General features: G+C 45.6%; 1 protein-coding gene across 3 annotated transcripts in view; it reads right to left on the bottom strand.

Moving 5' to 3' along the window:
* VANGL2 (VANGL planar cell polarity protein 2) overlaps positions 1-12,701 on the bottom strand; it is a 903,169-nt gene that overhangs the window by 58,530 nt on the left and 831,938 nt on the right. The window lies entirely within an intron of this gene.

Here is a 12,701-nt window from a genome sequence, read left to right as displayed (position 1 = left end):
TGCCACCACTTCCTCTCTACCGCCTTGGTCTGTTCTCTCCTTGGCACCTTCCACTACCCAACCACCTTGGTTCCTCTGGTCACCACCATCAACTGTAGATTTTTCTGTCATCTCTACCTTCTCTCTCTCGAGATCACGCAGCCTTCCACTATGGGGTTACCCTTACCTTAACCAACTCTCCATCTTCTACCACCTCTGCCACAGCCATCACCTTCCATTCTGTTCTTACCATATCCTTCTGCTCAGGTCTCACACCTCCTTAACCATTTCCACAGGACGCACCACCACATTCCACTCAAGGTCCCTCCACCGCCTCTCCCACATTTCTTTGGTTTTCTACCACAACGACTCCTGACACTATCATCACCACCTTCCTTTTGAATCTGACCACCTTGCTTTCTCTTGTAAATGTCACAGCCTCCTTTCTCCTGCAGCAAGCTCTCCAGTCACCCCCTTCTTCGCCAAGTCTCCAGTCTACTGCATCTCCACTGCCCTCCAACATCCAGCTTTCACTAAACCAGAGCCACCTGCAACCCACTCTGCCAGATAGGGCTGCTTGGCCCATAGAAGTAGATCCCCTCTACCCTTGGGTGGAACACTGGCTGAGGATCTGCACCTGTGTTCCTTTGCCCGGGTGAGCTCCGATTGATTGTGGCTCCTGGCTTCCAGTAAGTCAGAATGAAGCTAAGAGGGCAGACCTAAATCTATAAGAGCAAAATCGGCTATTTAGGAAATCTCATGGGCGAACGAGTCAGGCAGTCCTCCCTGTGCCAAGCTTATTGTGTTGATATATACCACGCAACGCTACCATTTGTGAATAGTCCCCAGGCGCTCACGTGGCTCTGTAAGAAAGTGGGTGGTGTAAGTTAGTGAGGGAAGGGGGCTAGGCTAGAGGTTGTGCTTTTTTTTGGTGCTTCCAGAACCATGAGGAACTGGTGTCTGTGTGTTGGCTTTTTGAGTGTGCTTTGATTGTGTGCATAGAGGTTGTGTACGGAGGGGCAACATCTAGTGTCTGGGTTCTTTGTTATTAGTGGCAGTTTGTTCTTTTGGCAGATGTGTGGCTTGTGGGTTTGTGTAGTGCGTCTAGCCCATATGAGCATGTGTGGTACATGGGAGGTATGCGGGAGAGGAGCAGGGATGGTTAGTAGTTAGTGGGGTAGCAAGATTTAACACAGTGGTTAACTTTGAAGGGCAGCAAGTTTTAAATGGTGGCAAAATTGAAAGGCAGCAGGATTCAAAACAGTGGTACACATTCACAGGATAGCTAGATTCAACACAATAGCAGACAGAACGCAGCATGATTTAAAGCAGTAGCAAAACTCACAGGACCGCTAGATTCAGCTCAATGTCAAACTAGAAAGCACAGCAGGATTTAAAGCAGTGGCAACATTCCTAAGGCAGCGGGATTCAACACAATGGCAGACTTCAGAGCACAGCAGGATTTAAAGTAGAGGTGAAATTCATAGGACTGATATATTCAACACAATGGCAGCCTTCCGAGCGTAACAGGATTTAAATCTGTGGCAAACTTTCTAGGGCAGCTAGATTCAACACAATGGCAAACTTCAGAGAGCATCAGGATTTAAAGCAGTGGCAAACTTCCTAAGGCAGCGGGATTCAACACAATGTAAAATCAAATGGTAGTAATAAGGAGTGGCAAGATTTCAGTGGCACAGCACTGGCTTGCTCCCAATTCTTACCACCTTACCCGATTGTTCCTGTAGACGGCTTGGCAGAGCGCCCAGGGCAAACAGGCGATGGAGGTGTCCCTTGCCTTAGCCCATCAATAGTCCTTCTTACCTGTTGGTCTCTGACTCTGTATTGCTCCCTGGGTTTTCTGCGTCCCAGTACTCTTTGCAAGTATCACTAAGAGGCCAGAGGTATTGAGCACCCCAGTGCCAGGACCTATGGGGAGCATGTGTATGTGGCAGTAGAGTGGACCATTTGTCTTGGGACTTTCCATGAATTCTGTCAGATTCTCTTGGCCCGCCACCTGGTGGATATCGCAGAGGAGCTGCAGTTTTCTTCATGCTCCACCGCTGGCGTTTTCCTAACTGCATATGAAACCATGTGTTGTGGTTTTGACCAGGCAAGCACATTTTGGAAGAGCTACGAGTGGTTCGCAGACTATTCTTGGGTTCCTTAAGTTTGTGCTTGCCTCCAGCATTTTCAGATTTGTTGACATTTTTCAAGTCTGCAGACCGTCAAGTGTGTATGTGTTGCTCAGGGACTTTAGGGGGGGGGGTCCCATTAATTACATTTGTAGGGCACTTAGAGGCACATGAGGTGGGTTTGGGGTCCCCTGATTGGGAAGGGGATCTGGGGTAGCTCTATCCATCTATGGGGAGGGGACTAGTGTTACCCGAGTGACTAACCCCTGTCAAGCAAAGCAGACCCTTGAAAAGTGAGCAGAGGATCCTACCCATTCACAACATTCACTCAGGGTGGCACCTGGTCTGCAGAGCCACGGAGGGCACTTTGTCACACTGGGCAGAGGTATCAAATAAAAAGTAATTTCTCTTAGAAACAGAGTTATGAACAAACTAGAACAACCCAAGGGATGCAACTCCCCCGTCAATCCTCCCACTCGCCTATAGGATCTTGTTGGCTAGGCGTGCCCTCTCTCTTGCAAAAACATTACGTATTTGTTTAGGATGGCTAATTATAAAAACAGAAATCAAATAGTTTTCTTTCCCTAGGCTAGGTCTTCTGCCGGCGACACCAATATTTGATAGTTGTTGTTGAGTAAATATCAATACTAGTAGCACATGCGTTTTAGAACAGTTGTCGCGTCTCCCTTGGGTGGGGGGTGGCAAAGAGTGAGCCACTTTAGTGTACAAAATGCAAATAGAGACTCCTGGGGACTTGCGTCAAGTTATAATAGTTTTGAGTCTTTAATTATCCATTAACAAGTTGCCTTTATAGATGAAGTGTTTCGGCTTGTTCTAGCCTCTCTCAAATCTGGGCATAGTGACAAACTAATACTTATTAAATATACATATTTTGCGCACATTTTACATGCATAAGAAAAACCATATTGTCAACAGAATCAGGTAATAAGTCGAAGCAAGGTCATAATTTGACAGAAAATAAGGATGGGCTTGTGCGGAGAATTATAAGGGGTGAGGAAAGCGAGTGGAGAGAAAAACTTAAGAAAACATCAGTTAAGTATGGCATATATTCCTGTATACTGTCCACTACAGTTGTATGGGAAAAGAATCTGGAGCTATATTGCTCTATTCCTACCATCCAGGTTAAGCTGCAAATTTGGGTTCATGTATTCTTAAGAAGGGTTCAATCCCCATAAAACTACAATAGGAAGTTTAAAGCGTCTTGATTAGTGAATCTATAAGTGATTGTAATCTAGATGTTCAGTCATTAACACCAGATTGTATCCCATTTGTGTTCCAAAAATGTGCAGAATAGTAACTGCCTGCCGTTCCTTCCCATTAGTAAACCGCATTGTAAAAGTGTCTCTACATGTCTGTGCGTTAATCCTAAAAGATTGCAAGCTTATCAATCTGGGTCCAAAAAATTCTATTCTCCTTATGTTTGTTGCGAACTGGATTACGGAAACATCATGCGCGTATTAATCGCTATTGTATGTTGTTCTGCCAGGCATGTTTATTGAATTTATATAGCGCTTTAAGCCAAATCGCTTTACAGTATAACAGGTACAAAAGTCAGAAAAGGATATTTACAAACATGAAACAAGTCATTAGAACAATATGTAGAACTATTTACAAGGAGGAGGGGGAGAGTGGGGGAAGGGGAGGGGAGGGGGTGGGGGTAGGTGATGGGGGTTACATGTGTATATGTTTTTTCTTATGCATGTAAAATGTGCGCAAAATATGCATATGTAATAATTATTAGTTTGTCACTATGCCCAGATTTAAGAAAGGCTAGAACAAGCCGAAACATGTGTCATCTATAAGGGCAACTTGTTAATGGATAATTAAAGATTCAAAGCTATTATAACTTAGTGCAAGTCTCCAGTAGTCTCTTTTTTGCATACTTATTAAAACACTGTAGATTACCCTGTCGGTGCACACCTGTAAATATCGTACACGTGACATACACTTAGACATTTAGGTGCAGGGGTGGAATAATGACCTTTACACGAGGTCATATACAAACAATGAGAAAAAAAAAAAAAAAAAAGAGTCCAAAGTATGAACTCTCCCGTCCCCTGCACACTTGAATGCTGAAAAAAACAGGTGAAATCTTAATACAAATGGAGTAATACAATTCCAATCAGCCACATTTTTTACTGAACCACAATGGTTTAATACAAATAAATAAATGGAACAAATCTTCGAAGAGATGATTCATATGGAGGCCAGACAATTCCAATGAAGCTCGACGCGTTTCGGAGCTGCAACCCCGTCTTCAAGAGCAATACGAACTGTAAATTGAGATCCAAACAAACTATTATATATCAGTCACAATTGATAACCAACAGTACGGAGCTGTATCAGAGGTGAAGGCAGTCTTGGCAGGAGCCCCTTTCTGATTGTTTCTAGTCTTTCTGCAGTGGCAATCATTTTTGAGGAGGTGACTGCTTTAAAAAGCAGCCCGCAATACAGAGCATTCGCGGAGCTGTAGCAGAGGTGAAGGCAGTCTGGGCTAAGCTCGCCCTGTGGGACGCCGGAGAAGCAACTTTTTGCAATGGACGGATGTGACATCGACTCCCCACCCTCGGCGCAGATGGAGGCTGTGATCGAGACGTTCCAACGCAGTGTGAGTCACCCGTGGCTAGCTTCAACATGCCCGGAGTTAAATGCACCCCAAGAGGGAGGGGGTTGCCCACTCCCAAGGGACACAGGGGCTTCGAGACTGATGGCCTGCCCCTTTAATGTGCAAGTTTCTTTTGGTGCTGGCACGGCACTATTCATGGATAGTCACCCGTCAAAGAGATCCCCGGCATCAACGGCCTCAAGGAGCACTGACCTGGACATCGAGAGGCAGCCAGAGGAAGACGCCAGTCTAAGGTCACTGGAGACAAAAGGAGTCGCCTTGAAGCAGCAACTTGCAATGACCACGATGCAGGCGGCCAACCCGCAGTGGGTGGGACTACAGGAGTTGGGGCTTTAAGCACAAATTTAGCGGGAAATATCAGCCTCCCTGCGACCCCCACCTTTCATTTGGGGGATGCAAAGGAAGCATCAGAGACGTGCCCAGCCGGCCCAAGTGAGAGGCCTGACACAACGGAAACCACATTCGAACATGCAACTACGCTGTATTTATTTAATGCAGCAAACAGAATCAATAATCATTGAGTTTTGGAGCTAGCTCTAGCAGACAGTTTGACTGACATGGATACTCACACTGGCATATTGAGGTTCTACCCACATACATTATTAAAAACAACTCCTAAGGAACACCTCAGAGGGAGCAGAGTGCTTACCATAACCCGGAAGAAGACAAATGAATGCCTTGTACCAGAGAAAAATATATGGAAGTTGCCAAGGCTAGCGCCTGTGAGTTCGTCAGCAAACCGTTGCTTCTTCTATAAGGCACCAGGGGAGAGGCTACACATAGAACAAATCCCAGCCATAAGAAGTACATTTGAGAAGCCGGAACCAGGTGGAGAGATTTCGGATCAAGTCCTGTTGGAAAGCACGATCCTGGTAGAGAGGGCATGCAATCTTGGCTAAATCTCAAACCACAAAGGAGGAAATGGCGCAAGCTCCCCGATATCTGAGGAAAAAGAAAGTCGCACACAAAGAAAAGGGGACCAAAACAAAAGAGCACCCACCTTGTTGTCAATGGGGGTTGCTCTTTTGATGCCTCTGTAAAGGAAGCCTTAGGGACCTGGGTGGATAAAATGTCCAAGCCGGACCAAAAATCAAGCAAGTAATCCTACTTAATCATGCCAACCACCGTTCTAAGGGGCACTGGGGGGCAGAGGAGAATCAACGATAACAATACCCCATAGAACAAAGTAAATGGAGCTTCAAAAAGAGGGAGGATGGAATTACCCAGTGAAGAGTGCAGAACTGATGAAATAACTACAATGGACTGTGCCACAATGACGGAGCAGTTAACAGAAAGGACACCTATAAGAACATATAGAGGTGAATCCAGAAGGGCTAAAGGAAACAGATTGATCAACACTCACCGCTTTAGCTGCTACAATGGCCTCCTTTATGAAACTTAATGAGAGAATTGGGGACCAATTAAAGGACCAGACTACCATGATGCATTCTAAAATGGTGTTTTTTTTCGAAGGATTTATAACGGGAATCAAAAATAAACTTCAGCTCGGGTTTCTAATCTTCTACACAGCACATTGGACCCTATTATCAAAAACAAGATCACAAGGATTCCCAGAGCCTCAGGAGTGATGGCTAGTCCATTAACAGACCTTGTGTCTATCAGTTACTGGCAGCATAATTCATGTGGACATGGAGCCCGCATTGGAAATTATTAGCAAGAGATGGGAAACAAATTGAGTAGTATATCGGTACCAACAGAGGATGTTAAAAGAGCATCAAATAATATATCAAGACAGGTTTGAATCCCACGCCTTGAGTGAGGTGCGTTATTTTGCACGCCCCATGGCCGCCCGACGGTACAGCGAGGGTGACAGACCTGGCAGAACCCTGGCCAAACTGGTATGTGCGGAGGGTGGCAGATCCCAGATAGATAGCATTCTAGACGAACAAGGCAAACGACATCGGTCCGACCAGGCCATAATTGACATCTTCGCTGGCTTCTACGCCAGGCTCTATGGCCCCCAAACCAGAACAACACTCAAGATCTAGACGACATGTTAGAACGCATCCCTATGACCCTCATCTCCCAGAGTACCAGGGAACAACTTGACATCCCGTTCACCCTGGAGGAGATAGTCCAGGTGATCTCTGACCTTCCGAAAAATAAGGTTCCGGGTCCCGATGGGCTCACATCTGAGTTCTACCGTGAACACGTCGCTATCTTAGCCCCCATATTGCACAGGGTTTGGACCTTCGATTGGCCACTCTTCCCCCCTCCTCTTTAAGGGAAGCCCTAATCACCTATCTCCCCAAACCTGGCAAACCGCCAGAGGAATGTGCATCCTATAGGCCCGTATCACTTAACACGGACATGAACATTTTTGGCAAAATAATTGCAAATAGATTCCTCCCATTTATGCCCCATCTGATCCATGCAGACCAAAGTGGATTTGTTCCAGGCCGATCCACTGCTCTCAACGATAAAGGGGGGCCCATCACGCCACACATTGGTATGCACACCTGAACCCACCGCCACACATCAAATTGGAGGAACTGGCGGGGGACGGGACTAACATTATGACCCTGTTACACCATATGTTCCAGACCGAAGCACCTGCAGACCCCGTGGCCACTACAATTAGAGCATGGAGGTTTATAGTGAAAAGGTCGAATGAAAAAAAGTCGAATGTCAAAATCTTGAAAAAAAGAATCTCGAAAAATGTGTTTTTTTTAATGACGTTTTTTATTCGAAATGGAGGGGTTCCCCCCCTTTTTTTACCCATTTTTTTATTCCCGGACCCCAAAATAAATATATAATTAAAAAAGAGGGAATTCGACTTTTTATTTTTCGAGATTTATCTTTCCGAGATTATTGTCATTCGACTTTTTTTTGGGAGATTTTGACTGACCACCGAGCATGGAATATGATTTTGAACCCAGCACAAGGGCACCGCCCATACTATAAATGGCTACCCTTACGTCAATTCCCAGGTCTCTCCCCCACGCACGATCATCATTTCATCCAACACTGAGAAGCCCTGGGATACCGAGCACTCGCAGACCTATACCCAGATGGTAAATTCATCACCCCCCAAACATGGAGACCCGGGCACTCTAACTCAGCGCTTGAGCTACTACAAAACTTTAGGCTAAGGGCGGCGTTCCGGGCAATATGGCCGTCTTACTCAGACGAGACCCCAGATTCGGCCGAACTCCAATACATAGCAAACTCCACAGGTAGTAGGGGTATAGTATAAAATGTATAAAATGCAGCTAACAAAGCGAGATAATATGTCCCTTAAACCACGGGAAGCCTGGGCCAGAGAGCTGGGAATGGAAATCGCTGATGGCATGTGGTACAACATGTGTGTGCACACGCGCAGAGTCTCCCTAAGTGCTAGATTCCGCTGCATACAAAATAAATTACTCAATAGACTTTATTACACACCGCTCAGAGTAGCGAACTTCACACGCTCCCCTACCCACAAGTGCCCGAAATGCAACTCTGAAGAGGCAGATCATATGCACATGTTTTGGTCCTGTACTGCGCTGAGGGCGTTCTGGCTGGAAGTAACGAGAGCGCTCACAGAGATAATTGGGTCCCCAGTAGATCTCGACCCGGTAGCCCTGTTTGGAATATGGTCTGGAGAAAATGCTAAAAAAATGTCTAAATTCTTAAATGTGTGTGCTGTTGTTGCTAAAAGATGTATCTTGCAAGGTTGGAAACGCCGCTCTCCCCCCACCTTTGGAATGTGGTTGAAGGCACCCACCTGGGTACAAACCTGGGAGGAGGAGTATATCAGATCCTTGCCCAGTGTTAGGGAGAATTCTCTCTTTAGGCTGAATTTCCTAACCTAGTGAGTCCCCCAGCAGCTTTGCTGGATTTCTGGAGTTTGTTTTTTTCCTCCTGCAAAGAGTGAGACTCTTTTTCTCCCACTCTTGGACATGATTAATGGTATTCCTTTGATTGGTAATGTGTTTTATGGGCTATGGGGTCCTTTACTCCATAGGGTCTCATGTGTTTTTCCTATGTGTGTTACACAGCACCCTCCGTGCAGTAACACCAGGGTGTCATAGTGACACCCCACCATAGACTCCATACCCTGGGACTGACTTTACTGTCTCCCAGGGCATGTAAAGTCACCATTGGCTTGACTAGTCCCGAATTATTAACAGAAACCAGTACAAACCATCATATTGTGGACGTACTGATCGGGGCAATTCCGTTGCCCCAGGGTCTGTTAGTCGAGGGGGCACGTCTCCGTCCCCCCTGATCGAGTTTTGGCTGGTGGCAGTGGAAACTACTTTTTATATTCGACCGCAAATATTTTCCTATGGGATTTTCCCATTGTTCTAGGCTTCCAACTTTAATTATTTAATTCTCATAGCCTCGAACATACCGCCGGTTTATTTAATTAATATTAATTCTCCGGTTGGTATTTTTTGCCAAGACTCGATTCTAAAATGGCGTTTGTGTTCTCTTCTGTGACTCCAACCCAAGTCGAGCCCTTTGTTCCACTTTTTGGCGGGCTTCTCCACAGAAGCCTCCAAAAGTGGTGCCACTCTGTCTGGGTACCACAGGAGGTGTGGGAGGGGGTTTAGGCACCCTGGACCGAGTTACCTTGGTAACTCAAGTAGCACTCGTGTGATTGGCCCAAGTGGTGAGCCGGCCGGCTCACCACTTAGCATGTTTGAGTGACAGCTAGGCTGAGTGAATGGAGGTTTTCTGCATAAAAGCAGGGCTTTGGGGACTGGAACTTCAGAAGTCGCCACAGGACCTAAAAATCCGACGAGGGAGAAGCTGAGCCGACCTACCACGACGACACCACCGGTGGAGCCCTGCAGAACCGACTCACCACTTCCAGACGACAGAGAAGATCTCCCGGCTGGAGAGGCTTCTTCCCCTGACTGGTGGGCACAATCAGTTTTCCTTTCTTTCTTCGCACCCCAGCCCGGTTTGTGGTCGAACTGCGCTTGTCAAGCACCCCGGCAGCCAGATAGCCACTCACCACTGAACCGCGAATCACCGGACCGCTCCTTGTACTTGAGAAACTCCACGGCTGGTTTCTTCCCTGGCAGTGCAACGGACTCAAGTCTTCCTCCACGACGAGATCCTCTCTTCCCCGGAGGAAGCACCGCTTCCAGGAACAACTGCCCCCGCTGGAGTGTTCTCACCACTTTAAGGTACCGTGTCCGCCAGGCCTCCCTTTCTAAAGATTGCAACAAGGTAATAATAACTCCTTAACCTTCTGGACTGGGCTGTCCGCCTTGACCTTCTAACTGGTCCCTTTCCTTGGTCCAACTCCTTTTTGAACCGTTACAAGACTTGTGCACTGCAACTGTGTGACCTTGGACACATTTTGTTTTGATCCTCTTAAAGCGGATCCAGCCTATTGCCTCTGAATTCACGGTGCTACTTTGCCTTTCTCTCTTGTGTGTTCGTGAAAAAGTGTTGGGATCTGTTTCAATTTATTCTCTGCTCTTCTCTCCCTTTTTAAAACGAATTATTAGAGTGCCATCTATGTTAAGCGCTCACCGCTGTCTGAAAATAAGTGGGGCTTTACTTAACACTTGTCTAATATTCTTTTAAGGAAGTGTATATCTTTTAGTGACCATGTTTTTGAATTGCTTACTATTAGTGCCTGTGTGTTTTTCTAGATGTGGTTTTAAATAAATAATTATATCTCTTTTACACCAAGCCCTGGTCAGTGTTTGCTTGATCTACTGTGTTCTCTTGACCTATTGCGAATACTCTGTATACTGCCTAACTCTTCTTGAAGGAAGTCTGACTGCTCAGCCACAGCTACCAAGTGAATCTGTGTGGTACAGACTGCTACCAAGTGGGTTTACTGCCAAACACCTTTAGTCCTAAATCTTTTGCAGTGGTCCCAGAGGGAACTGCACAGGTTTCTACCTAACACCCATGCCATCTCGTCCAAAGAATGTGTGGATGGAATTCTGCACCCATCTGAACAATAAAGATCAGGTTGAGTGGGGCCCCGCTCCCCCGCGGAACAGCCTGACACACTACCATAAATACTAAACATCTTGCCTCCTCTCGAGTTGTCAATACCCCCCCCCCCACTATGGAGCCGTCTCAAAATGTATGATATAATTCCCAACTGTGGTGTTGTGATTTTTGTGTATCTATGTGCAAATGTGCTATTCCTGTCTTAACTTTCTGCCAATAAACAAAAGGTTAAAAAATAATAATATATCAAGACGAGAAACCAAGCTAGACGGCCTAAAAAAGGGGAAAACAGAGCAGAAAGGTAAAGTGTTGCAGAAGGTCTTTGACATCTTTAAGAAAGGACCAAAATTAAAGTTCAAGCGCAAACGACACTGAATTTAGAAAAATCAAAGAAAAACCCCTCAAATGGTGCTCAAGTTAAAGAAGACCTCCAGAAAAAGTATAAAAACAGAAGTAAACTACCAAAGCAGAAATCGAATGGCAGCTGTGCCTTCATAAGGAACCTAACCATACCATAAAATAAGGATTTTATCAAAACTCCTATTGTGAGTAAACTAAAGACTCAAAACATATCAGATGAACAAAACACAATGAGCCCCCAAAGGGGGAGGTCAGTTAAAGTGGACGAGGGGGAGGATACTGATCGAATGGATCTCTCAACATTCAATAATATCCAAGTCATCCAATGTCAAAAGTCTTAGATTAGGGTCATGGTGAAGAAGACTGACCACATTGGCCCGATTCAGGATTAAAACATTGTTCAATTATAGTATTCTTTACAATACCAGGCCATCACTACGCGGTAGGTGGCTTCTTCGCAGGGCCTTCTTCAGATCTTTACTTGATTGCTGGTTGTATTTGTGTTAGAACTTCCTTTCAGTCCTTCCGATGTTTCTTAAAGCCTGTCTCTGTTAACAAAGGAGGCGGCTTAAAGGCTCAGCACATGCATTAAAGTTATTGTGCATCCATCGCTCATGGCTGCATGTCCTAACATGATCATTATGCGTGTAAAGCAGGCCAACCTACTGTAATAACATTTTGGATATGCTCATTCAAACATGTCTGAATACATTGCCCCCTACTTTTACTTGGTGCCGGTGACTACGCGCACATTCAGTATTGTTGCAAGAGATAAAAGGGCAGTTACAAATGTGGTCTAAATCTAAATTCTGCTCCTTTATATATTAGCTTAGGGGGCTTGCTTGTGAATACCTTTAGTTAAGACTATTTTTGTCCTTGCAATAGGGGTCGCTGTGTGTCATGATTGTTATACCTTTGGCTTAGCTATCTCTTTGCTCCTAACCATGCTGGCCATTTATGTCTTGACTAAGTCGTCCGATAACTATCCTGTTTGTTAGGCCCCCCCCTATCCTATTTGCAACTAGCATGCATTCAGATATCCAGCTCCCTCTGTGTAATTCTGGGATGCGAATTAAGACCCTGGTCCAAACTATGTCTTCCGCTAATACTCTACCCCTTTGGGTTAAGCCAACTAGCTACCTGTAACCCCTTAACATCTTGCCTACCAATATCAGACCAACTAGGTTTCTACCTCAGATTGACCTTGAAGTCAATAACCTGAATTTAGGATCCCCCTCCTGTTGGAGCGCACCGGTCCTTAACACCTTACCAGGATATTCAAGGCTCAGGCGCCATACCAACAGGTAAATTACCATGCTCAATTATGAACAGAAATGAAAGGTTGGGCTCTAGACTCCAATTCACCTACCTAATGCACACCAGCCGACAACCAACCCAGCCAAGTCCATTCCCACAGGACTTCCTCATCCACGATCTACAAAGCAACAAAAACTAAAAATATCAAGCCCAAACTGGAACCTCCCAGTCACAAACTTGAGCAGATGAAAAGGTGCATCAATTAATGCAAGATCCTTGGTAGCACATGCAGTTAATATAGCGGACCTGATCATGGATAAACTAGACTTCCTAGCAATAACAAACATGGCTCCCTACAACAGCCGGGCCCTCTCTCTTACTTGCTATCCCTGAGA

The sequence above is a fragment of the Ambystoma mexicanum genome, chromosome 1q (assembly GCF_040938575.1).
Source record: "Ambystoma mexicanum isolate Mex_15411 chromosome 1q, UKY_AmexF1_1, whole genome shotgun sequence".
Taxonomy (NCBI): domain Eukaryota; kingdom Metazoa; phylum Chordata; class Amphibia; order Caudata; family Ambystomatidae; genus Ambystoma; species Ambystoma mexicanum.
This window is presented reverse-complemented; position numbering and strand designations above follow the sequence as displayed.